Source organism: Canis lupus, chromosome 28 (genome assembly GCF_011100685.1).
Source record: "Canis lupus familiaris isolate Mischka breed German Shepherd chromosome 28, alternate assembly UU_Cfam_GSD_1.0, whole genome shotgun sequence".
Classification (NCBI taxonomy): Eukaryota; Metazoa; Chordata; class Mammalia; order Carnivora; family Canidae; genus Canis; species Canis lupus.
Genome location: NC_049249.1, coordinates 29824239 through 29848437, shown reverse-complemented (window position 1 = coordinate 29848437; position 24199 = coordinate 29824239). Strand labels below are relative to the sequence as shown.

General features: G+C 50.2%; 1 protein-coding gene and 1 long non-coding RNA gene across 8 annotated transcripts in view; one reads left to right on the top strand and one right to left on the bottom strand.

The window, feature by feature from the left end:
• Nucleotides 1-24199, bottom strand: part of GRK5 (G protein-coupled receptor kinase 5) — a 212296-nt gene that overhangs the window by 87586 nt on the left and 100511 nt on the right. The window contains exon 1 of one of the 4 annotated variants that reach the window (XM_038578949.1): nt 2906-3038. The exons of the other annotated variants lie outside the window; for them this stretch is intronic. The gene's annotated coding sequence lies outside the window, so the exon portion shown is untranslated. Of the gene's footprint in view, nt 1-2905; nt 3039-24199 lie in introns of those variants that run through there. 4 annotated transcript variants of the gene reach the window in all.
• On the top strand, nt 354-22471 carry LOC111092991. Of its 4 annotated transcripts, none has more exons than XR_005380701.1 (7): nt 354-464; nt 741-6330; nt 7422-7662; nt 11063-11173; nt 11452-12041; nt 12333-13249; nt 21241-22471. It is a non-coding gene; the product is annotated as an uncharacterized LOC111092991 (long non-coding RNA). The 4 variants fall into 4 exon arrangements; XR_005380702.1 differs by lacking the exon at nt 21241-22471 and adding an exon at nt 13542-14601; XR_005380699.1 differs by lacking the exon at nt 21241-22471 and having other exon boundaries at nt 12333-14601.

The window sequence follows — 24199 nt, the reverse complement described above, 5'->3', positions numbered from 1 at the left end:
AGGAGCTTCAGATGTTTTAATTCTGATTATTACACCTTCATTTTTAAGTTTTCTTCCTTTTTTAGAATCTGCTTTGCCATTTTTTATAGCTTCTTCTTCCTTGCTCATATTTCCAAGTCTCTCTTATACTTCTTGAAATATACCTACATCCCATATGCTCTTCATTACAATGTGATTGACACTCCCCTTCCCCTCGACCCCGGAGAGCGAGGGTCAGTGTCCCCTCTCTTTGAATCCGGGTAGGGACTTGCCACTATTCCAAGCAACAGAATGTGGTGAAGGTGACGCTTTGTGACTTTTGAGGCAAGGTCACAAAAGGGACATAGGTCCTGCTTAGCTCTCCATTTCTGAGAAGCTTACCCATGGAACCACCACCATGCTGTGAAGAAGCCCAAGCCACATGCTGAAGCCACATGGGGAGGAGCTGGGACTCCACTAACTGCCAGCATCCAGCTGCAAGATATGTGAGTGGATGAGTCTTCCAACCTTGAAGTCTTGCACTCAGGCCTTGAACAACATGAAGCAGAAATAAGCCAACCCTGCTTTACTCTCTTTGAATTCTGGACCTACAGAATCCATAGGCATAATGTTTGTTTTATGTCACTACATCAGTGGTAACTGGACCATTCCCCAATGTATTTATGGTGCCTCATTTAGGTCTGGCACATAGTAGATGCTTAAATATTTGTTAGATTTTATAAAATACATTAGCTAACATATTATTCTTCTGTAATCTATAGCCTGCCCTTCAGAAAAATCTCACAACCTTCACTGGATGTCTTCAATCCATGACTGGAACAAGAACTTACTCTCTCGTTAGCCAGGGAATGAATGAAAGCCCCCAGATCAGAGAGGGCTTCTGTCTCACACAACTCCTCAGAAAGTCAAGACGTATGGACTCCCTGGGACCCCCCCCCCCAAAACAAATAAGGCACTCATCCCTCTGTTTCCCAAACAAATGTTTGTATTGTCCGTCACTATGGGTGCCATCTTGTTTTCCTCATAAACTGGGTGCTTCCAGGACAAAAGTGATGTGGGGAGAAAAAGACATTTCCAAACAGCACCTGCATCATCCAATCTAAAAATAAACCAAGTAGAACTGGTTTTAGGAGTGATGCCACTGCTAAAAATAATGCTTACATGTATAATGACATCAGCAGGTAACCAGCCTGGAACCTGCAGGGCCCCGGTGTCTACTGGCATGGTGAGCTCCTGCCTGCTTTCCGAGGTGGATCAATTCATCCTCACCCTCCTCCCACCTGGCCTTCATTCCAGGAGCCCGGGGCTGGACCTACTGAATTCAAGGGAAAGGGCTGGCTGAACAGAGGGAAGCTCTGGATTTAGAGCTTTCATTAAAAAGTAATATGGACTTTCTATTTCAAGAACAGAATGTCTAATAGTGTTGCCAGGGAGAAGCTCTCCAGGACCTGCTTTAATGGTAAATACAAATGGTTGTAATTAGCATATTAATAGCGGTTTGATTTCTAACACTGTATGAAAGCATCTCTCCAGCCTCTTTATAATACTATCTGCTTGGAGGTAATTACAGAACAGAGACAGAGCACTGGAGTACAGAGGCTCCTCTCCCCAGATTGGCTGCAGCGAAGTTTCCAGATCAAGCACATGGAGGCATGGAGAGGGGCTGATCCCACCTCTTGCATCCATTTTTGCCCTAAGCTTCTTTCCACGGTCTGACAACCTGATTCCCAAGAAGTAAAAACAGAACATTTCAGGCCCCAAAGAACCCAAATCCCAGCAGAGAGGCCTTCACATGAACAAGGACTGACCTATGAACCAGTCCCAGAACGACTTTGGCCATCTCACAAGAGCATCACTGATTTTTAAAGAACTCTCCAAACTTGATATTCCTGGCAACCAGCCAGCATGCACTCCTGAGAGCCGAGAAGTGAAAAAGCAAACTCACACCCCCAGGGCCTAGAGGCAGGGGATGAGGCAGGAGGTGTGATGACCGTGGTTTCCAGGTCTCACACTTGCCCGTGAGCTGCACAGAACACCCCACACCCACTCTGGGGCTTGCGAGCACCATGCTGGGCTCTAAATCACAGCCCAGAATTCAGTTCTGGGCTGCAGTGAAAAGCTGGCTCTGTGGCTCCTGCTCTAATTGCACTGGAGGGTGGAAGGTTGGGGAGCTGGACTGGTTTATACTCAAGAGTGGTTCTTGTCCTTTCAGAGGGGCTGATGGGATGGCAGGCAGGGGCCGCCTCAGGCAGCCTAATTACTGCAACTCTACACTCCAATTAAACACCAAATAAATGTGCTGAACAATCCACAACAGACCAAGCTTGCTGGGGCCACTGCAGAAGCAAGTTCCCGTTCAGAGGAGGCTTTTTCTTCTCTACTCAACTGCTGTCCCCTCTATCACCTCAAACCAAGAGCAGCTCACTCTACTGGAACCACCTTGAAGACAGGACTTTTGTCCTTCATGCATGTATGCCTAGCACACAGCAGGCAGCCTCCCTCATAACCAAAGCTGGCCAATGAGATGAAGACAAGCTGTTAGGTTCAGCTTCCAGAAAAGCTCTGCAAAGTCCTCTCATTGTACATCTATCCTTTTCCTTCTTCCTTTTTTTTTTTTTTTTTCCTGCCGTGAACAAGAATGTGATGTGATGGCTAGAGCTGCATCAGCCATTTTACACCATGAGGTATTTGGCAGACCAGAGAGATAGAAGGAGCCTGGGTCCTTGGTGACAAAGAACAGCCAACCCACAGCCTACTTCAAGACTTCATTATGCTAGGAAAAAATATGGTGTTCAAACCATCCAGCCAATTACCATGAGTATTTAATCCATGGGATCCCTTGCTAAATCCTACCCCTCAGTTAAAGCTGTCCTCCTCCCACCCTAGGGAGGAAATAATTACTTCTTTATTTGACCAACTGCAGTACCTTGTCACATAAGAGTGGTTAAGAATTTATTATCAGGAGTCAGCCCAGAGTGCAAATCCAAGTTCTTCCATTCACTAGCCAGCCACGTGACTTCAGGCAAATCATTTCACCTCGTTCAGACACTGTTTCATCAGCTTATCAGTTGAGATGGTAACACTACCACATTCCAGAGTTTTCTGAGGCTTGGAGGACAATAGAAGCAAAGCCCCTGGCATTCCATCAGCACACGACAAACATGACTTTAACTTTTCCAGTCATCAGCCATTGGTGAGCTACGAATTTTGTCGCCATAATCTATCACCTGCAATTCTTCCTATTCTTCTAGTATTTACCTGATATTTTCTTTAACCTGGGTGTTAACTGACCCTTCCTCCCACCTGCTGGGAAGTTATTGCTGTGGTTACTGTTTATTTTTTTATGATATACATTTTAAAAAATGCATAACCATAGTTCACTGGGCTACCTACAATCATCACACACGAAGAGGCATCCCTGCCACCCTTCCTAATGTCATTCTGATTACTGAGGCATGAGATGCACAGACATCTTCTATCCCTGTCAACCAGGCTCCTTGAAGACGGGGCCTGGACAGTACTTGTCTCCCAGCATCTGTGACTTAGAGGAAGCCCACTGAGTATCTGCCTCATGACAGGAGAAAATTCTCTTGCAACCATATCAGAGACCTGGACAGAGAGCACAGCCAAATTCCATTCCAGCATATTCTGAGGGGCATCCAAATTCTTCTGCTGTGCCGGGTGCATGTTCCACAAAAAAAATTACACGTAAGAAGTGGCTGTCAGCAAAGGAGTCTGCAATTGCTTCCACAAACATTTCCATGAATTTTCAATGGCTCTTGCTGTAATGGGATTTGATCCATCTCGTGGCGCCCTGGAGAGACCCGTACTGGCCAGTGAAATGTGGCAGGGACTACAGGGAATAGGGATCCTTCTCTGAACTAGACAAAAAAGACCTTCTGAAGGAGCTTTGTACCACCTCGACAGCTGAATACATTCTTGCAAAATATTTCCATCAGGGAGCACGGTCCTTATGCAGAGCAAGAGGTGGTGACATTCTGGAAACACTGGATACCAAATAAAATGTGAGCTGTGACAAGGATGCAGCAGGACCCAGCTTCTGGGTTAGAGACATTTTTTTAATGATGGAAATGTTTTGATGGAAAATAGTGCACTTGGCCTGTTAAGAAGTAACCAAGCAAAATGTTTTGGGGCATAAGTAAAATGTTTTATTTGGCAAATTCATGCCAATTCAGACTGGAAGGTAACTCACTTTTCCTACCACCTCAACCTTCTGTGGCCAAATGGCAGACTGAAAAAAATGAGACAGGTGTAGGCAGCAGGCTACATGGGACCACAGGGCCAGAGACCTACATGCAGAAGGTTCTGGAGCTAGAGGATTCCCCACTTGGTGGTTAGTTCGTCCAGCAGGAACAAGCTGGGCCCTCTAGCCCCATCTACCCTATGTCCCCACCCCATCTTGGATGAGATGCTGGGTGGTGGTCACAATTACATGTAAGCCCCGAGAGGTAGCAGTAAATAGACACATCCAGGCCTTGCCTGCAACTTCTGGAACCCCAATCTGTAAAATAAGAACGAAAATACCACTTCCCACAGGACTGCTGGGGGATGACGTTCGCTCAGCGTGAAGAAAGCTTTGCAAGCTGCACAGCACCCCACAGCCTCCACGGGGCTTGAGCAGGCACACACACTCAGAACAACAGCCAGTGGCATGGGGCCTGAGTGAGTCCCACAGGCGGGTGGTGGTTTTGAGGATCACAGGAAACCCTGGAACTCGGAAGCATAGGAGCCAGTAGCTGAATTGGTGTAGGAAGGGAGAGCTAGCTTTCACCATATTCAGACCTAACTGGAAAAATAACCGTCTACTGTCCAAAGACCCTAGAAAGGCTGTCAGCAGGACAGCAGAGAGACAGACCCATGCCCACAGCCAATGATCATCTTGGGGGCGCTAGCGGCAGGGCCATCCCTGAGCACAATGGGGCACAGGAAGTGTCTGAGTTGCCATGCATGGAGACCCCAGGAGGTGTTACTTATTTACACTAGGGCACAGGTGAGGAACTACTTTCTGAAAGTGATAGATTTGCCCAAGTCCATTTGGCAAGTGGCAGAGCAAAGGAACCTAGTCTGGTTTAAAGACACTGCTTTCCTTTCAGAACCATTGGAAATATGGTTTGACATTGCATCCCTTCAGCCCACCTCCCAAAGCCATGCCCCTGCCTGTAGGTGCTGTCTTCCTTTTGTCTGCAGCTTTGTAACACTGAAGCCCAAAGAGGACCAGCCTCGGCCCACTGCTAACCCAGCCCGCCAGCTCCCTCTCTGTGTCCTTCCCACACCAGCTCTTCTCTGAACTCAGCAAATGGACTGTTCAACCTCTCCGCCTAAAGCTCATTCTCTCCAATTCGCTCTTTTGATGGTGCAGGCAGGAGGCATTGGGGAGTGGAAGACGGTGGGGGATTGCTCACCTCTCATCTCTTGCCAACATCTCAAAAACTCTGTCTCCTGCTGGTGGCCGGGACTTCAAGAGCAGCCCTCCTGTGGTGGCGAAGGGAGTGAGCAGAGCTGCCCTGTCATCTGCTCCCCCTTCATCCCGCCCCCCAACACACACACACTATTTATACCTCTCAATCGAGCTAGCTCCTTTTTTGGACAATGTCACCGTTTTGGCTCACTGTGGATGCTCCGTCATTGTGTCTCTTTACCAGGAAGGGAGAAGCACAGCAAAGCAACAAAAGTAGTTGGCCTGTCACCAGTGCTATAACCGGTGACGTCTGATTCCCCTCCAGGACACCTTCCGATGGCCCATCTAGCCACCATCTGATCTCAGACAGTTTCTCCAAAACGGGGGAGCTGCCCAGCTGTGCCCAGCTGGGCAACCTCAGGCCCCCTCTGGGCTGGTTGTTCCACAGCTAATTTCATAGAGGCACATTCCATCTTCCGGCCTGAGTAACTCCACCTTGCAGAGCCCTGGGGCAGGCCCTGGCCTAGTGCCGCCCAGCACAACGACAGCCTGTCACAATACCTTCACAATACCTTCGGCCCCTACATTGCTCGAGGCCAGCAGGGAAGGTGCCAATTTGCCCACTCTGCAGAGAGGAGGAACAGAACTCTAACACACCTGCTTCCCAGGTGGAGCAGGAAGCTTTTTCACCTTTTCACTGGTGAGGTACTGATTTATTTATTGCTCGCTGACATCCCAAAAGGATCCACAGCATTTCCCAATAAAAGCACATTTCAATTGTTCCATGAAAGACAAAGAACAGGAAATAAGCAGTGAAGAGGGAGGAAAGAATAAAATGAGCTCCCTCCAGGACTTCTGACAAAGGAGAGCTATGCTTTCAGCATGAAACCCGGCTGCGGGCTTCCCAGCAGTTTGAACAAAGAGAGATGCAGGTGGGTGATTGGAGTTAGTGGGGGGATAAGCTACAGCCTGGCTTCAGGACTCCTCGGTAAACAGACGACAAGCGCCTACTGTGCGCAGCCACTGGCTACACGTTGGTGGCACCAAGGGCAGGTTTGGTGGGGGAGCCGAGGGTGCACTGGTGGGGCGTCACTCTGCGCAGAGCAGGGCAGTGGACACAGGAACAGAACAAGGGACATGCCCCCCTGGCAATGCCTGGCCACACCCGCGGGTGCAAATGAGGCTGCCTCTCCGCCTGCCAAGCCGTCCCCATCCCCTAGGGAAGGTCCAGAGCCAGGAGCAAGGCCTTCTCTAAATCAGAGGCCACTACTAAGGATGCGGCCTGGCCTACTCGCCCAGCAGTTACCTCGAGGCAGCATGAGAGGAGGTGAGGCACCAATGCTGTGTCCTTTCCCACCACAGGCCCAGAAATACTTCTCCCCCATGCCACCCCACCACAGTCCTGGCCATGAAGCCAAGAGACCTGGTCCCTCCCTGTTTGGGGCCGTGCTCAGCCTCCAGCCTGCCCTGTCCATCCTTTGGCAGGGCCTCCATTCCCCACCGCAAGGTGAGGGAGTGGGGCTAGCACAGGACCAAGGCCTTCCAGCTCAGACATTGCTGAGAAGTCCTAACTGGTTGGTGAGGAAATGGACTGGAACTCAGATCCCCAGCTCCAGACACTGGCATCCCTACCCGGAGGTAGCCACCAGGATGGACCTGTGAGCTCAGTGGCCACTAGGAGGGCCTGAGTTCACTTCCTGCCACAAAGCAACAAGGCAGAGATCAAAGCTGCCCCTGGGAAGACTCTCCACAGCCCCCTCCCCCAGAAAGGCCTTACATCCCTTGGGTCCCACCCAGCAGGAGGTAGAAGCCGAGGCAGCTCGTCCTCCCCCTGCACACACTCTGCCTCCTTGGACTCTGGGGTTGGGCTCTCCTACTCACCAGCCAGCAGCCCTCACAAGTCCCTTCTCTCCGAGCCTTAGAGGGGTAGCACGATTGATAATCAGGGGCCACGAAGAATTTGGAAGGTGTAGCTTCTGGCCTGGGAGACTCTTCACTATTACCCACGGCCTTCTCTTTCCAGGTCAGTGTCTCCGGGTCAGAGTCCCAGACACCCTTGTTTCCCCTGACACCCGTTGAGGTGAGAGGGCTACAAGATAGCCAGATGAAGTATCCTCCGGTGATGGGCAGTCTCACACATGCACACATAATAAGAGGGTGAGTCACCAATGCCAGGCTGGGTCCTATCAACAAGAGGGAAGCCCTGCAGACTTTTCCAGTAGGCTGAACAGCAACAGATAGAGCACAGTGGAGGCTCCTCTCAGGTAAGCCAGGTGGAAGCCCCACCTAACCCCTTGGGACTAGGCGGTCAATGGAAATGAAATGGCTCCCAGAGACCATGACTGCACCTTGGTGCTGAAGTGGGGAGAATGAGCCCCACAATGGACAGTAAATCAGTCCAATTTCCTTCTGGTCCTGGGTGAGAGATTCTAGCCAACACCCCCTTTGTAAGCTGGAGAGAAGGCCCGGGCAGTTCTGTCCTCAGAGGGGCACAGTCGTCAGAGGAGACCGTAACAGGAAAGGCCAGTTCATTCTATGGGAATTTCTGGTGAACGGGTTTCACCAGTGCCTCCCCACTCCTTCCAGAGCCCTGGAAGTCAGGTGAGCAGTGAGGACCCCCCATGCCCATCCCTCTGAGGTCTTCCCAGCAGGGCCCACAAGCCAGCCAGCTAGCCCTCGCTGATGGCGTTCCGATGGTCGGGCAGGTGGTGTGTGAGCTGGAGCTAGCAGAGGTACCTCAGCCCTGGAGCTCTAGCCCACGCATCCTACTGAAACCTGAGGCCACCTCCCAAGCAGAGCCGTCAGTGCCACCAGGCTGGGGCTCCACTGCAGGTCCCACAAGTGGGAAGCCAGGGGCAGCAGGAAACTGTTCACCCTCCATAAACCCAGCCTCATGGGGCTTTTTCCTTCCTGTCTCAGGAGATGCTAACTCTGACCCATGAAGTCATGGTCAGGAAATAACTGAAGGAAATGCCCCAAACTTCAGATCGTGGAGGTATGAGGAGGAGGCTGCCAGGCTGGGAGGAAGGGGGAGCCGGAGCCGCACCAGGTCTAGCTGCAAGGGCTCCTGAGGACCACTCTTCGGGTTGCTCCATGACAATGGCCTCTCCTCACTGCTCCCTTCCCTCCCTCGTGGATTCCTTTGCTGCCTCACTGGTTCTGTGGACACTTTCCCAGCTCCCACACAGGACTGGACACTAGGGGAGGGGCAAGGCTTACAAAGCATCACATGCCCTCTGAGAAAGTAGGCAGATACCTGAGGCCTAGTTCTGTTCCCCGTGGCCAGGGCTTGGTGGCAGCATGTGTGGAACACTCTAGAGCCTGGGTGGAGGGGGTCAGTTGTCATTCCAGGCAAGGATCCATTGACTTTGGAGGTAGGAGGTCAGGTAGGGAGGATGGAGGATGTGGCCTGAGCAAAGACCAGAAGCAGGAAGAAAATCTGTTTACCAAAGCCCTGTGTGCTCAGCACTGGGCAGGTGATTCCAAATTTGCCACCGCATTTAAACTCTCTAGCAACCCTGAAAATTGAGTGACACGGTCCCCATATCTAAAGGCAAGGACCAGGCTCAGATGGAGCCTGGCTCTGCCTCTTAGTTATGTGTGACCTTGGGCATGGAGCTTCACTGCCACAAACCCCAATTTCCTTAAATGCCAAATAAGCCTAAAAACAGTGGGGTAGGTATAAAAAGGTGATGCAAAAGAGATCAGCACATATTTGGCACATAATAAGAATCTGATCAGTAGTAGCTATCATTAGCATTTTTGGTTTGTTTCTGTAGATCAGAGATGTTAATCAAACTGCCCAATTTTAGGGGGGCAGAGGACAGGCTTGGCAAGAGGTCCTGCCTTAGGGCTGTGTGGTTTGGACTTTGTCTGATGGGCAGTGGATAGACCATTTATATCTTCTAGAAGTCTCAACTTTGATGTCTTCAGAAAAGTCAAGAAGCTTCTAAGTGCTGAGATCAACAAACAAGGTTAGATTGGATAGGCAAGAAGGAAGAAGAAACCGTTGTCAACAGTGGACCAATGAAGAGGCTACTGCATCAGACCAAGCAGGGTGATGAGTGTCAAGGCAGTGGGATAGAGAAGAGGGCACTGACCCAACCAAATGGGGGCAGGAACTCTGAGGTTTCCACCTGGCGAGGCTGGTAAAGCCACTGTGGGACCCGGGAATCCAGGAAGGGTGAAGGTTGGAAATGGCTGAGAAGTTAGTACAGCAGCAGGCCAAGAGTTGCTGAGAACAATTTCTTTCATGTTAACGCCAAATGGGGACAGCAGGTAGCGAAAGCCCAAAGAGAGTAAGTCTCATGGCTGGATGGCCAAAGGAGGTGGCCAGGGGACTTTGAGGGTGGAGAGCTCCCCCTCTGCACCCCACACCCGCATCCTAACCCTGACCTAGCGTGGGCCTGCAAGCCCCACCTGGGTGGCACCTGAGGTAGTCTCTCAGAGATGGCCAGTGTGACATTTACGCCCATCTGCCACCTTCCGAAAGGCCCTGCAGAGGGTAGAGGGAGAGGGGACAGACAGCAGGGGAGCGAGAAACCACCTCTGAAAAGGGGAGGGAAGAGACAGGTGGGCAGCAGGAACAGCTGCCAACTCCGAGACCTCATGGGTGGTGTGAAAGGCATCCTGTGACCCAACGTCACAAAGAGAAACCTGCTCCCAGCCTGACGCCGCAAGTGACAGGAGCTCCAGGGACTCTTGCCTCCTGTCGTGTTACCTGAGCTATGGCACAGCGTCATCAGGAGTGGAGGCCATTTATGATACATTCCAGGTCCTGGGCTTGGTATTTGAGAAACACTGCGTCATTTCTCCCTGGCACACAGTAAGTGATAAATATCTGGAGAAGTGAATGAATTTCATATCCCTCTAAAAGCCCAGCCTGCTGTCTCTCCTTGGCTTTCATTTGCTCTATTCTCACCCTGAGGACTGCTGCAGGGGCTCTCAGAGGAACATTCAGTGGCTCTCTACTACCTGCAGGACAAAGATTTAACCTTTTAGGCCAGAGGCACAGATGGTGTCTTGGGCCTGACCCAGCCTCACCTGGACTTTTTCTCTCATGGCTTCTCTGCACAAAGCCCATCAAAGCAGGGCTTCCTAAATGTGCCCCACGTTGTCCTACCTTCACGGGGCAAGCATGGCAAACATGGTGGAAAACCACAGCCAGCAGAGACTTAACTTGGGCTCAGGTTTGAATCCGGACTCTGCTTCTTCCAGAGCCCTGTAACTCTGAACAATTTACAAATCTGAGTCTCTGCATTTTCATCCATAAAATAAAGGGTGCAGGAGGTGGTGCCTAGGCCATAAGGTTCTGTAACAATCCAATAGGTGTGTGTCCATAAAGCAAATAGTCCAATGCCCAGCCACGGTAAGTGCCTAGGAAATGCTTGCGGGTTCTCTGATGCTGCACCTGTGCACTCTCAAAAGTCTCCTTTTTCTCCCACCTGCTCACCTGAACCTTTCCATCCCACATAGATGTCTCTGTTTCCCTTCCCCGCCCCACCTCTGGGCACTTGGTACTGAGGAGGAACATGTGCCAGCTGCCCACCTTCACGTGGCTGTTACCCAGCATCATGTGTGTGCTTTCTGTCCCATCTTCCCAATGAGGGACAGCTCCCGAGGGGAGAGAGCTGGCCTTACATCCTCTCTTGGGACTCTCCGCAGGGCCTTGCCCAGAGTGAGCTGAAGGGATTCGTGGCTGGGACTGACCATCACCTCCTACCCCACCATTTCTGAGTTGTCTGAGGTCCCTCCTGCCTGAAGGTGGAGGAACGGGTAAGATGGCCTCTGCTGAGGGGAGAGGGTACCATCCTGAACTTCTCAGTCTGCTGAGAGTTAGCAAACAGAGCTTTGAGGGATGGAAGTGGGGCTAAGGGGAAGGGGGTCATATTCGGGTTACATAAAGCAATAAATGTGGCCTAGCCCGTGTTGCCAGGAGCCACTCCTGAAAGCAGCGCTCCACCACCTGGCAGCTCCCCAGATCCCTGGCACAGAGTAAGAGCATAACAGAATGAATGAACGAATGAATGAACAGATAAACTTAAACCCAGCAGGACCTGGCAACTAGCACCCGCAGGAGAACCAAGAAACAAAGCTCTGAACTGAACAGGACTGTTGCCGACAGGGACGATGGCGAAGAGCAGTGACAAAGCAGTGCCATGTCTGAGTGCTCACAGTGTGCCAGGCTCTCGGCAGAGCCCCACTTGTTCATCATATCCTTGCGACACTACTATAGCAGCCAAGGAAATTGAGGACTGAGAAGATAAATCACTTGTCCAAAGTCACAGTCAGTAAGGAATAGTGCCTGGCTCTAACCCAGGTCCCTCTGACACCACAGCTCAGGTTCCTTACTCTTGACGGTGCTGGGTTAGCCCTTCAGTAGCTCTGCCCCTAAGGTAGAAGCACAGTGCCTATAGCGGCCAAGCGCTCCCAGGCTGTTGACACCCAAGCCTTATGAGGGAGTCTTTTGGCAAAGCCATTCCCTGTGCCCTGCCCTGCCCCAGGCTGGGCTTGGCCAAAGTCCCAGAGCTGCATCTCTTCCGTGTACATCTCTGCCCGGCCAGTCAGGCTCTGACAGCCAGAGGAGCCAGCATGACCACTAGAAGCATGCACCCCTCTCAATCCTCTCCTGCCTCCCCCTCAGGTGAGCTGGGGCCCAGCAGGGGAGAGGATGGGGAGCCTTTTAAAAGGACTCAGAAAAAGAAGACCCATCAGCAATCATTCCAGGATTTGGGAAGATTAAGATGGGGGGGAGGGGTACCTGGGTTGCTCAGTGGTTGAGCATCTGCCTTTGGCTCAGGTTGTGATCCTGGGATCAAGTCCTGCATCAGACTCCCCATAGGGAGCCTGCTTCTCCCTCTGCCTGTATCTCTGCCTCTCTCTCTGTCTCTTATGAATAAATTTTTTTTTAAGTTTTTTGTTTTCCATCCCCAAGGGAGAACAAAAAACATCTGAGCAAGGAAAGAAAATCAATATTCTAAAAGGGCCTGGTGTAGAGGTGACACTTATGTTGGGGACTGGGGAGAGCGGCACCAGCAGATCCAGGCTCTACCTCCAGAAGCTGCAGTCAAGTGGACGATGGAGATCAGTCATCAGACAAGAGGACCAAACTCAGGCCCAGGGAGGTCATGAGAGAGGGCTTCCTGGAGGAAGGGACCTGTAAGGTTTAGTGCATTATCAAGCAGAATTAGGAAAGTGTGTCTGGTGAAGGCATGGAGAAGGGAGGAAATGTGAAGGAGTGGCTGAGTCAAGGGACAGGTAGGAGGGGGTAAGCCGGAGCAGCAAGCAAGGGCAGGTAAGGCAGGGCCCAGTCAGCTTGGATAAGAGCTTTGGGTTCCATCCTGATCTTGATGGAAAGCCATTAGCAGGTGGTGGCTCGATTATATGACATTTTAGAATGAGCTTCCTGGCCGCTGGATGGAGCATGGTCAGACAAGGGTAAGCCTGGATGGAGCTGAGGACAGAGGTGACACAGGAGTCCAGGCAGGAGAGGTGGCCAGGGTGAGGGGAGACAGTAGGGGTGAGGAGAGAAGAGCCGACTCCAGAGATAGTGGGGATGCAGAGTTGCCCGGGACTGGAAAGGGACCCGCCATGTGTCCTGGGAAGGAGAGGGGAGGCTCCCAGGTCTCTGGGCAGTAGGAGGGAAGGTGGTGACTTTCACCAAGATCAGATATAGGGGCAGCTTTAGAAGAAAGGGTCACAGTTCATCAGGGCGACAGGAAAGCTACTTTAGCCACTTGTCCTACTGTCGGGTCACCTGACCACACTGAGAAGAGCCAGCAACAGATCGCTGAGAGCTTTACAAAGCGTTTCCTGCCAGGAACTCCTGTGGCCACCCGATCATCCCCGAAGGTAAGGATTGCTGGGTCCCCATTTCAGAGATGACCAGATTGAACTTAAGTGACTTTCTCAAGGCCACAGAATCAAGGAGGAGGAACAAGAACCTCGGTCTTCTGCCTCTCAGTCCAGTGGGGAATCGACAGCCGTATATTCCCATTTAGAATGCTATCTGACTTCTATGCAGGGAGACAAATGACAGAGGAGACAATTCTCTCTCTATAAGCAGAACAGACTACGCCAGGGCCACAGACCAAAACGTTCATAGTGGCTATCGTACTGGCAATTTTTATTTTCCCCTTTCTAGATTCTATTTCGAAAATTTCATCAATGGATGTATTTTCTTTTTGTGAGGAGAAAAAGAACAAACAGATAATTCCAAAAATAATCTTGAAAGATGATATAAGGACAAGCACAACCATGAAACAGAGAAAACAAACACCGGCGCTCTAAAGGTTTCTCGATTTTCGCATTTTCCTTTCTAACACTGGCTGGAAGGAGTCAACAGGAACCCGTGCCCACAGGAGCTCTTTAGGGGATAAATTGTTTGTTGTTGTTCTTTGGTTATTTTATTTTTTTTAATTTAAACGTTTATACTGGCCCCAAATAGCCTTCCACCCACATTTTCTCTTCTCACTCTCTCGGGTGCTAGCTCCGCGGTCCTCAGAACAAGGGGTGTTTAATGCACTGAGACAGATGCTGGGGGACAGGCTGCCAAGGTGTTGCTGAACAGACGGAGCCCGGGAAATAAATTCCGTAAATAGAGTCTGGGCAGAGACCATTAAAAGTGTTGTCCTAGTGTCTCTTTATGGGGCAGAACGTTGTCATGCTCAGACTGCTGCAGGTCAGCTGGCCTCTTGTGCTGCTTTGAGGTCCCTGTTGCTGCGTGAACTGGCTTGTTTTTCCCATTTTCGGCGACCGGCCTCAAAACAGACAGAAAAGCCCTTCTCATGCCTGTGACTGCCGTGACTTGGGGCTGGCAAGCAGGGGCCCAGGGTGCTCACTGAGCCTCGTTTGCTTTGTCCATCAGAGGCACATTTCAGGTTAATGGCGTCTGCAGATGCAAGCACAGGCTGCAAATGGAACATTCCAGAGGAAGCAAAGGAGGCGGAGAGGCCTCTATGCTCCCTGCTTGGGTTTCTTTAATGTGTCTGACCTTCAAAAAGACAGTGCAGGCTTTCTCACCTCGGAGCCAGAGATCTAAATGTCACAATGAAGTACAAAGATGTTAATCTGAGCCTAACTGGAATGGCAAAAACTAGAGGAAAAGAGAAACAAAGAGTTCTCACTCTCTCTCTGGATATATATGTACATCCACATATATATCTGTATATATAAAATCAATATGAAGCCTTTAAAAATCAGGTTTACGGGGTGCCTGGGTGGCTTAGTCACTTAAGAGTCTGCCTTCGGCTCAGGTCATGATCCCAGGGTCCTGGGATCGAGCCCCACATCGGGCTCCCCACTCAGCAGAGAGCCTGCTTCCTCCCCTCCCTCTGCCTGCTGCTCCCCCTGCTTGTGCGTGCACGCGTGGTCTCTCTCTGTCAGATAAATAAATAAAATCTTTTTTAAAAAAATAAAATAAAAATCAGGTTTATGCTGTGCTTATGGGCAAGGGCTTCTTTTCTTTTTTCTTTTTTTTTAAAGATTTTATTTATTTGTTTGACACAGAGAGAGAGAATACAAACAGGGGGAGCAGCAGAGGGAGAAGGAGAAGCAGGTTCAACGTACTGAGCCACCCAGGTGCCCCAAGAGCTTATTTTCAAGATAGCTTAAAGGAAGAATCCGCCCACAAAAAAATAAATAAACCACAGGCAGGGATACACCTGGGGGCCTGGACCAGTGCTGGGTGGAAGGCAACAGGCCAGTTCCCAATTGTCCACTGGGGTATCCACTCCCCTGGAGGTGGGCAACCAAGAGAACAGGAATTTCTGTGTTTTGTTCATTGATGCTTGATGCTCAATAAATTTGCATCAAATGGAAAAACATGAATCACGTCTATGGAGAATTTTAATGAGGTGGGAAAATATTTTTGAAATTATATTAAGAAAAAAGGTAAGGAAAAAAAAACCCTATAGGCATGTGCATAGGGGGAAAAGTTGGAAGGAATTACATGGAAATGTTGACTGTGACTACAGCTGAGTAGTAAAATTATGAGTGAGCTTTCCTTGAAGTTTTTTGTATGTTTTTAAGCAAAGTAATTTACCATTTAGGATGACTTGAACAATAACAACAAGAATAAAGAGGGAAAAAAAAAAAAAAAGAATAAAGAGGGAATAAAAAGTATCATGCAACATAGTTCAGAAAGCTGTTAATGCTCCCCCAGAAGGTCCTGTAGCCTATGGGGAAGCCCTCAGCCTGGGCCTGCCAGAGTTAAGCCTGAGCCAGGTCAGCAGGGAGAAGGGGGTCTGCACTTGGGCCTTGTGGGAATTGGGCTCCTCTGGCTCCTTGAACTGGACCTCATCAGACCATGTAAGAATGTGGGCATCAGGGGTTGAATTGCATTCCCCAAAAGAGATATGTTGGAGTCCTGGCCTCTGGTACTGAAAAATGTGACCTTATTTGGAAATAGGGTCTTTACAGAGGTAATCAAGTTAAAACGAGGTCATGAAGGGTGGACCCTAATCCAGTAGGACTGATGCCCTCATAAAAAGGAGAAGCGTGGACACATAAACGCACAGAGAAGGTCACCTAAGGATGAAGGCACAGGTCGAAGTGATACTCCTACAAACCAAAGAAAGCCAAAGATTGCCAGCAACCACCAGAAGCCAGGAGAGAAGCTTGAGCCCAGATCCCAGATCCAGCCTCCAGAACCATGAGACAGTTAGTCTGTTGTTTAAACCACCTGGTCCGTGGCACCTTGTTATGGCAGCGAAAGCAAACCGAAACAGTGAGGGAACGCGTGCCATGGAGTCAGGTCACGGGGAGAACTGGGCAAGTCACTTCTCTCTCTGGGACTCAGTTTAGTTTTCTGGAAAATGGGAGACCTGGCGTAGAGCAGTTTGAACCAGGTTCAAACCTGGTTTTAACCCTGGAATAAGATCTTACAAAGAGGCCAAAACATGGAAGATAAGAAGAAACCCTAATCAGTTAGAAGCCTGCCCTCGATCATCCCCCTTTCCCTGCGGAGCAGCTTTTGAAAACAATTGCACATCGTCTGTGAAATCTTTATCGGTAATCCGTTCTAAGACTCTCCAAACCCACCAGCTAGGATCACTGAGCATCTTGCAAGCACCAGGCTTGTGCTCAGCCCCGAGGACTTGACCCCCTGCCTTCAAGAGGCGGCTGGTCTTGGTGGAGAGGTGAGACGAATACCCCAGAACCCAGTGGGCGGACAAGCCAGGCTACTGCCCTCTTCCTCCTGAGAGCTACAGCTGCAAACAGGTCACCTGATGTTCTAAATCCGCCACATCTAAATTTATCTTGCCCTCCAAGGACGAGCAGATGCTGTGCCTTATCAGAGCATGGTAAGTGGCAGAATGGCAGACGTGACGCGCCCTTATCACCCCAAGGACGGGAATGACGTCTGCAGAAAGACTTGGTCTCCCTGACGATGAAATCAAGAGCTCACATGCCAGCAGGCCTAGGGGGACTGGGTCACGCAGGCCCTCAGGTGGGGTGGGACCCAGCCCAGGAGCCCAGATTCCTTGCGAGACTCTCTGTGTACCTGAGGCGGGGGAGGGGAACCAATGGCCCCCAAGGAAGGGCGCATGAAAGGGAGGCTGTTCCCTGTTGCATCCCTGCTTAGGGGGTGAAGGGGGCACCCGAGGCATCTCATTCCACACAGGAAGAGGAAGAAAGAGGGCGCCTGGGTGGCTCAGCTGGTTGAGCGTCTTCCTTAGACTCAGGTCATGATCTCAGGTCCTGGGATGGAGCCCCGCGTCAGGCTCCCTGCTCAGCTGGGAGTCTGCTTCTCCCTCTCCCCACCCTCCACTCATCCTCTCTCTTGCTATTGCTCACTCTCTCTCTCAAATAAATAAATAAAACCTTTTAAATTAAAAAAAAAAAAGGAAGAGGATAAAGGGAAACACTCATGAGTACTACCAGTGTGCAGACAGACCACTGGAGGCTGGATGAAGGGGCCACTGCTGGTCAGCAAGCAGAGCTGGGCAGCCAGGAGGAGGCTGGACTCCAGGGTCAGACTGGGCTGATCTGGGCCTGGGCTTCCCTTCGTAGGCCAGGGGCCCTGGACCCCACCTGCCAGAGGCTACAGGGTTCCTGCCTGCCAGCACCCAAGCAGAACAGAGCAGGAGCCCCTCAGCCACAGTCCTGCAGATCTGCACAGAGGATGAAGCTCTGACCATCCTCCTGGAGCCCATGACTCAGTAAGGGACACAAAGTCAACAAGGAAAGAAGGAAATGGTGTCACTGTCCCTCTGTCCCGCTGTGGAATCAGGTTGGGGATTCAGTATTCATTCAACTACACAAATAACATGCCAATGCATTCTCCTTTTTAAAAACCACCTTACAGGGATCCCTGGGTGGCTCAGCGGTTTAGCTCCTGCCTTTGGTCCAGGGCATGATCCTGGAGTCCCGGGATCAAGTCCCACATCCCACATCGGGCTCCTTGCATGGAGCCTGCTTCTCCCTCTGCCTGTGTCTCTGCCTTTCTCTCTCTCTCTCTCTCTCTCTCTCTCTGTGTGTGTGTGTGTCTCTCATGAATAAATAAATAAATTTTAAGAAAGCACTTTACAGGGGCACCTGGGTGACTCAGTCGGTTAACTGTCTGCCTTTGGCTCAGGTCATGATCCCAGGGTCCTGGAATCTGGCCTCATGTTGGGCTGCCTGCTCCACAGCTGCCTTGCTTCTTCTCCCTCTGCCTGCCACTTTCCCTGTTTCTGCTCTGTCAAATAAATAAAATCTTTTAAAAAATAAATAGAAATAGAAAAATAAATAAAAACCACCTTACAGATAAAGCTGATGTCCCCCTCTGACCTCCACACCTTCCCATGGGGTAACCATTGTTAGGACTCTGGGGTGCAACCTTCTAGAACATCCACATGTCCTTTCAAGAGACCCAGCAGACCAGGGGTCAGGGCAGGGTGCAATACTATAGGCTTCTTAAGATGTGCTGTGGGGTTGAGGGCTGCAAAAATCAGGGTGGGCCTCCAGAAAAAGGAGCCTGGAGGCAGGGGCTCAAGGAAAAGTAGGATGCAGATGACCCCAAGGCAGGGGTCCCTGGGGACTGGATCCATGTGATGTCAGCACAGAAAGAGCTAGCCCCATTCATCATTTGCAGTCAATTCCGCTTCTTCGGGAAACTTTCAAGCCCTTCCAAAGGATCCTTACTTTTGCCCTCATACCACTAGTGCCACAATAATGATGATGATGATGATGACAATGACAATGAAATAATGGCATGTGCTAGGCACTCTGCCGGCCCTAACAACAGTTCTACTGCACTGGCATCACTGTTTCCATTTTACAGACGACAAAACCATGGCCCAGAGAAATTAAGCAAGTTGCTTAATGTCACATGGCTGGGGCCAGCAGAGCCACCACTGACCACCAGTGCCAATGATGGACATTCCTCCATGAGACTGCATGGCTTCCACAGCCAATGGTATGGCCATTGTGCCTACAACACTGCCCAGCACATATTAGGGTCTCCACAAGTATTTATAGGCTGATTTTTTCCTTAAGGACCATAAGCAATGTCGAGTGAATAATCAGGCACTAGATAGTCCAAGGCAATCCTCATGCTATTACAGTGTTGGCGGTTTTTGTTGTTGGTTTGCTTTTTTTAAGTTAGGAATCTAAATCTACTTCTAGGAACCCCCTACAGCCTAGAACTTCTGCTCCTGGAAAGAGTTAAGGCGTTGGCAAGAGGCTGTCCCACAAGGCAAACGAAATGTCCCCCATCTGTCTGTGAGAGCACAGGGTACCACAGCAGCTACTTGCTGTGAATGGCCTCCTCGTGAACGTCAGTCCCGCCAGGGGGTGGGGAGGGGGCCTTGATTTATTATATGGCTTTTGGACAGTTCCTCCAGAAATACTGCCAAACAGTGGAATAATCAACTCTTTCACTCAAACCCCTCATATTTTTTTTTTAATGAAAGAATAAAGTACGCAATGAGCCTGAACTAAATAAATAAAAATGCCACACTTTTGCCCAACAGAACTTTCTGCGTCACTGAGGAATATTTGCAGACCTCAACAATCTTTTATCTTCACAATGACGTTCCAGCCTTCTCAGCGTTGGACTTTCTGAGAACTTCTTTGATTTGGGTTCTCTAATTACGAGAATAATTAGCTTATTAACTAATAATGTCATTATTTGATGCTGCTTTGAGCAGACATTAGAGAACCCCTTCCTCCTCTTGTGCTCTGCCTACCGTCCACCAGGGCTGTCTGAAGTCAGTTGCTCATGTCTGGGCTCACACTGGAAGCAGACATGTGTAGCAGGGAGTTTCTGTCTTAATACTCACTGCTGACAATCACAGGTCTGGTTTCTGGGCTGGGTAGGGAGACATTCAGCCACTATCCATCCATCTGTCCACCCACCCATCCACCTACCCATCCATCCATCCACTCACTGTGCCAGCCATGGAGACCTCAAGATAGAAAGGACATGATCCATGCCTTCAGGGATCTCACACAAAGAGATGCCCTGGGAGGCTCAGAGTGATGCTCCTCCTCCAGGAATGTTCCTGATGGATAGAGACTCTCAATTCTTCTCTGGCTCAGCATCCTGTTCCTCCATCACACAACATTCTTGATTTGTTATCACCTCTTTATTTCCATCAGTCTCCTGGGCAAAGCCATGAATGAGCTCCAGGAGAGCAGGAACTAGGCCTGTCTCCCCAGTGGGTGGTGCATAGTAAGTGTGCAATAAATACCTGTCAAGCAACCAAATGAACATGCAACCCACTCTCATGAGATAAAATGAAAACCAAAAAAGACCAGCAGAAATGTCTATCCTTGGTGCCAAATGAACCTCTCTGCTTTGAACACTGGTTGGGGGCTGATGCCCAAAATGTTTATGAGTCGATATGATGCTGGGGAGTGGAAAGCCATAGCTCAGGGCCTTGGGGTCCAGACTGTTCTGGGAAGGTCACTTCTACTCTTGGAGCCTATCTGCTCAGGTCTGAAATGGATGGTTGGATAAGATGCTTTCAGTTCCTTGAGCTGGAAACTCTGAAAACCTCACATCCCTGTGAGGACTAATCAAACTGCAGAGGAAAGAGGCCCTGGGCCACTGTGGCTGGCCTCCCCTACCTCGTAGATGTGAGACCAAGGCCCGGTCTTATAAGTATATGAAGCTTCCTGACCTACAGAGTAAGGGTTGGGGCAGGGGTGCTAGAACAGATGCTTCCTAAGTCCAAACCTCCAGGACTCTAAGTGGAGAGCGCTGGCTAGGTCAAACTTGAATATGGCAAACATGTGTCATCTATCTTTTTAAAGAGCCCTGACTCCCACTACTGCACACCTCATTCACTCCTTGATTCACCTGATATCTAGTGAGCCCCTACTGTGAGCCAGGCACTGTTCTTCTGGTGAACCAGATAAGACATAGTCACTCCAGTTGTGGGATGCCCAGTCTAGTTGGGGAGACAGGAAATACACAAGTCAACAACTAAACAAAAGATGATTATAGATGTAGTTATGGGCAAAGAACATTAAGAAATTGCTCTGTGTGACAGGCAGCAAGTATTGGGAGCATGGGCCTCCTTTCTAGAAGCTGGTGGTGAAGGCTTCTACCTGAGGTGAGACCTAACGGCTCCCTGGAAAAATGTAGGGAAGAGCATTCCAGGTGGAGGGAATGGCGGTGCAAAGGCTCCAGGCTGGAAACACACTTGGGGTATTTGGAGAACAGAAAGGTGCCCCGTGCAGCTCATGAATGGGGCAGGAGGGAGGGACCAGAAACAAAGGTGAGGGCCGGCTTCTGTAGGGTGGGATGGCAAGGACACTGCCAAGAAGCCTATGGATAAGATTTAGGGGGGGTCCATGGACTTGGATGGAGAAAGAAGTCATCTCTCTTTCACTGGCCTCTCCCTGAAAACCAGGACTTCCTTCAGTCACGAACGTCGACAACAGCCAACAGTGATGTCAACGGTGCCAGGAACCGCTCAACAACAGGAACTGCTCATCCATTCATAACACCACTGTTGCAGAATCTGGAAATGTCACTTCTGCTCATCACAAATGCAGTTACAGTAGCCGTGAGACCAGCTATTGGACGTTATTATTTAATGTCTTAACAGAGAAACACATATTTTCCAATATCATAAATTTGAAAAGTATCTAAAAACTGAATCTGAAAAGAACTGCTTTCCCTTGTAACCCTCTATATTTTGTTTCAGTAAAGAAAGAGCAGTGTTCTGAGAAGGGGTCCCTAGGCTCTGCCCAGTGGCCCGAGTGCTCACAAGTCACAGTAAGGACTTTGAGGTTGACTCCAGGCAGGGATGGAGCATGGCTGTTTCAACAGGCTTCATGGCCTACACTTTTCGTGTTTTAAGTCTCCCCTGGCTGCCAGGCCTCTGATTGTGCAGGGCAGTGCCAAGGGCAAGAGAGGGAGTAGCCTCCCCTGACCACAGTCCTGGGCTGTCAGGAGGGGACAGTGTCCCCGAGTTCTCATGGGCTCTGCTCTGCCCTCTGATGAGGAGCCTGCCCACCTCTGGGCCCAAAGGAAGGGCCCACCTCCGGGCCCTGTCATTTGGCCCAAAGCCATCCTGGGGCATCCTCCCAAAGAGCTTCAGAAAGTGAGCTCCTGGGTCCACAAGAAAAATAAATGCGGCATTCACCACTGTTTGGTTTGCATATTGGTCTAGAAAAGAAATGAGATTTTTATTCTAGAAAGACTTCCAGCAGGACCCCAGCAGAGAGGCCAGAGCATGAACACTCAGAGAGGCCCAGGCACGGAGACCCACTACCACGAGAGGCAGCCCCACAGTTTACGGCTGTCTTCCTGTTTTCCCCGGGCCTCTCTTCACACTGCTCCCTCACATACAGAGTCTTTTCAATGCCCTCCAGGGGAACAGAAGAATCCATTTTCACACGCCAGCACGCACGTTTCTCCCCCGCTCCCCGGGGAGTGGGCCCTGCCAAAAGGCCTGTGTATGGACACACAGGGACAGATGGGGATGGAGCCTGTGGGGTGGGGTCCTCAGACTGAGAAAAGCAGCAGCTCAATCCTCTCTGATCCCAGACACCCCAAACTGGAAGTGAGAGGCGGGCCAGGCCAACCGGAAGGTGAGGGACATGTGTGGTGCTTCTGGGGTAATGCCTGGAAGCCTTGTGGGGAACAAGGACGCAGGGTGGGGTATGGAGGGTCTGGCTTTGGAAGGAGGGGCTGGGAGGGGCAGGGCTGGTTCACCTCGAAGGATCAGAACAGCATCTGAGAGAAGAGAGGAAGTGGGCACTGGGTCTTTGGAACCAGGCTAAGTGAGCAGGAAGGGAAAGTGAGTCACCCACGTCACTGGTGGGGACCAGCTCAGAAGAGTGACCGCTCTAGCTGTCTTTTCAGATCTGTGCCCCTTTTCCACAGCTTTGGTTAGAAAGAACAGGCTAGGTGCACCTGCGTGGCTCAGTGGTTGAGCATCTGCCTTTGGCTCAGGGCATGATCCCGGGGTCCTGGGATTGAGTTTCACATTGGGCTCCCCACAGGGAGCCTGCTTCTCCCTCTGCCTATGTCTCCGCCTCTCTCTTTCTTTGTGTCTCTCATGAATGAATAAATAAAATCTTAAAAAAAAAAAAAAAAAGAACAGGCTGAGTTCTGTTTTTCTTGGGAGGGGGTTCATTTTTATCTGCACCCATTAGCATTTCTGGGTTGTGAGTTTCTCCAGCACTAGGTCCCTGTGAATAAGGGAGACAGAAGAGAACCTAGGAGCTCGCTGGCACGTCATTCCTCACATCCCTGAGTCTCTAGTCAATCTGCCTTCTTCTCCCCACTTCCTAATTTTCAGCTATTTGTTTCATACATAATGTCCAGAGCTTTTGCCTGTCCTTGGTGGAAGGGTAGGGGAAGGCGCACCTACTCTAGCGTGTCCGCAACCGAAGTCCTACATTTCATATTGTTATGTTTTGTGCTCGTTTCGGCAGCACATATACTAAAATTGTTATGTTTTATATTTTTAAGAAACACATTAATCAAATATAGCAGAATGCTCCCATTTCTTTAACCCTCATGGCAATTACAGAAAAGCCCTTATACAGCGTTCAGTACTCTTCCATTTATTGGAAACACTGTATAAATTCAGTGTTCCTCACACCCTTCCATGCTTTGCTCACTCATCCACCCAACCATGGTACCAGGTACACCCTGGTGAATTTAAAGGATCCTGCCTGAAGAGCCTTTCACACTTGAGATGAGCAGACAGCTGAGGCAGGGTGCTCCCACAGAAGAGGACAGTGTGCACTGAAAGATCCTCACCAGGGAGCTAAGTCGAATTCTCTGAGGAAATGGTCATGGGGTCTGACTGTGCCCCACAGGGCATTCTTGGTACCGCCACCTGTGGGCAATCTACCCAAAGGCAGAAAAGCAAATGGCTTCCCAAGACCAAGCTTTGTGGCCAACACTTCCCAAGTAAGCTGGCTCTCACCCAATTACCTCACCTCTCTACACAGCTCCCCACTTCAGGGAGGGCGGTGGTCTTGCCTATTTCAAACTCCCTCCTCCAAATTAGCACCCCAGAAAGGTCTCTTGCACCAGTCCTTTGGCTGTAAGCATGAGTGGGAGCCATTCACTGAGCCCAGTGAGGAAAACCAGGCTCAGCACCTAGGACAGACATTCCGGTCTCTGGTGAACTTGCTCATCCTGGACAAGAGAAGACTTGTCTCCCCAAGGGTGTATGACAACCATAGCAACTGAGGTCCCCACCCCTAGGCTCTATTGTCTCCAAGTCTAAATTAGCACGAAGAACAAAATGGCCCCAGGGAAATAGTGGCCAGACTCCAGAGAGGCTCTTCCTCCCTTTTCTCTGAAAGCCACTTGGAGTTTAGCTGGCAAAACTCTCCCAGCCCCAG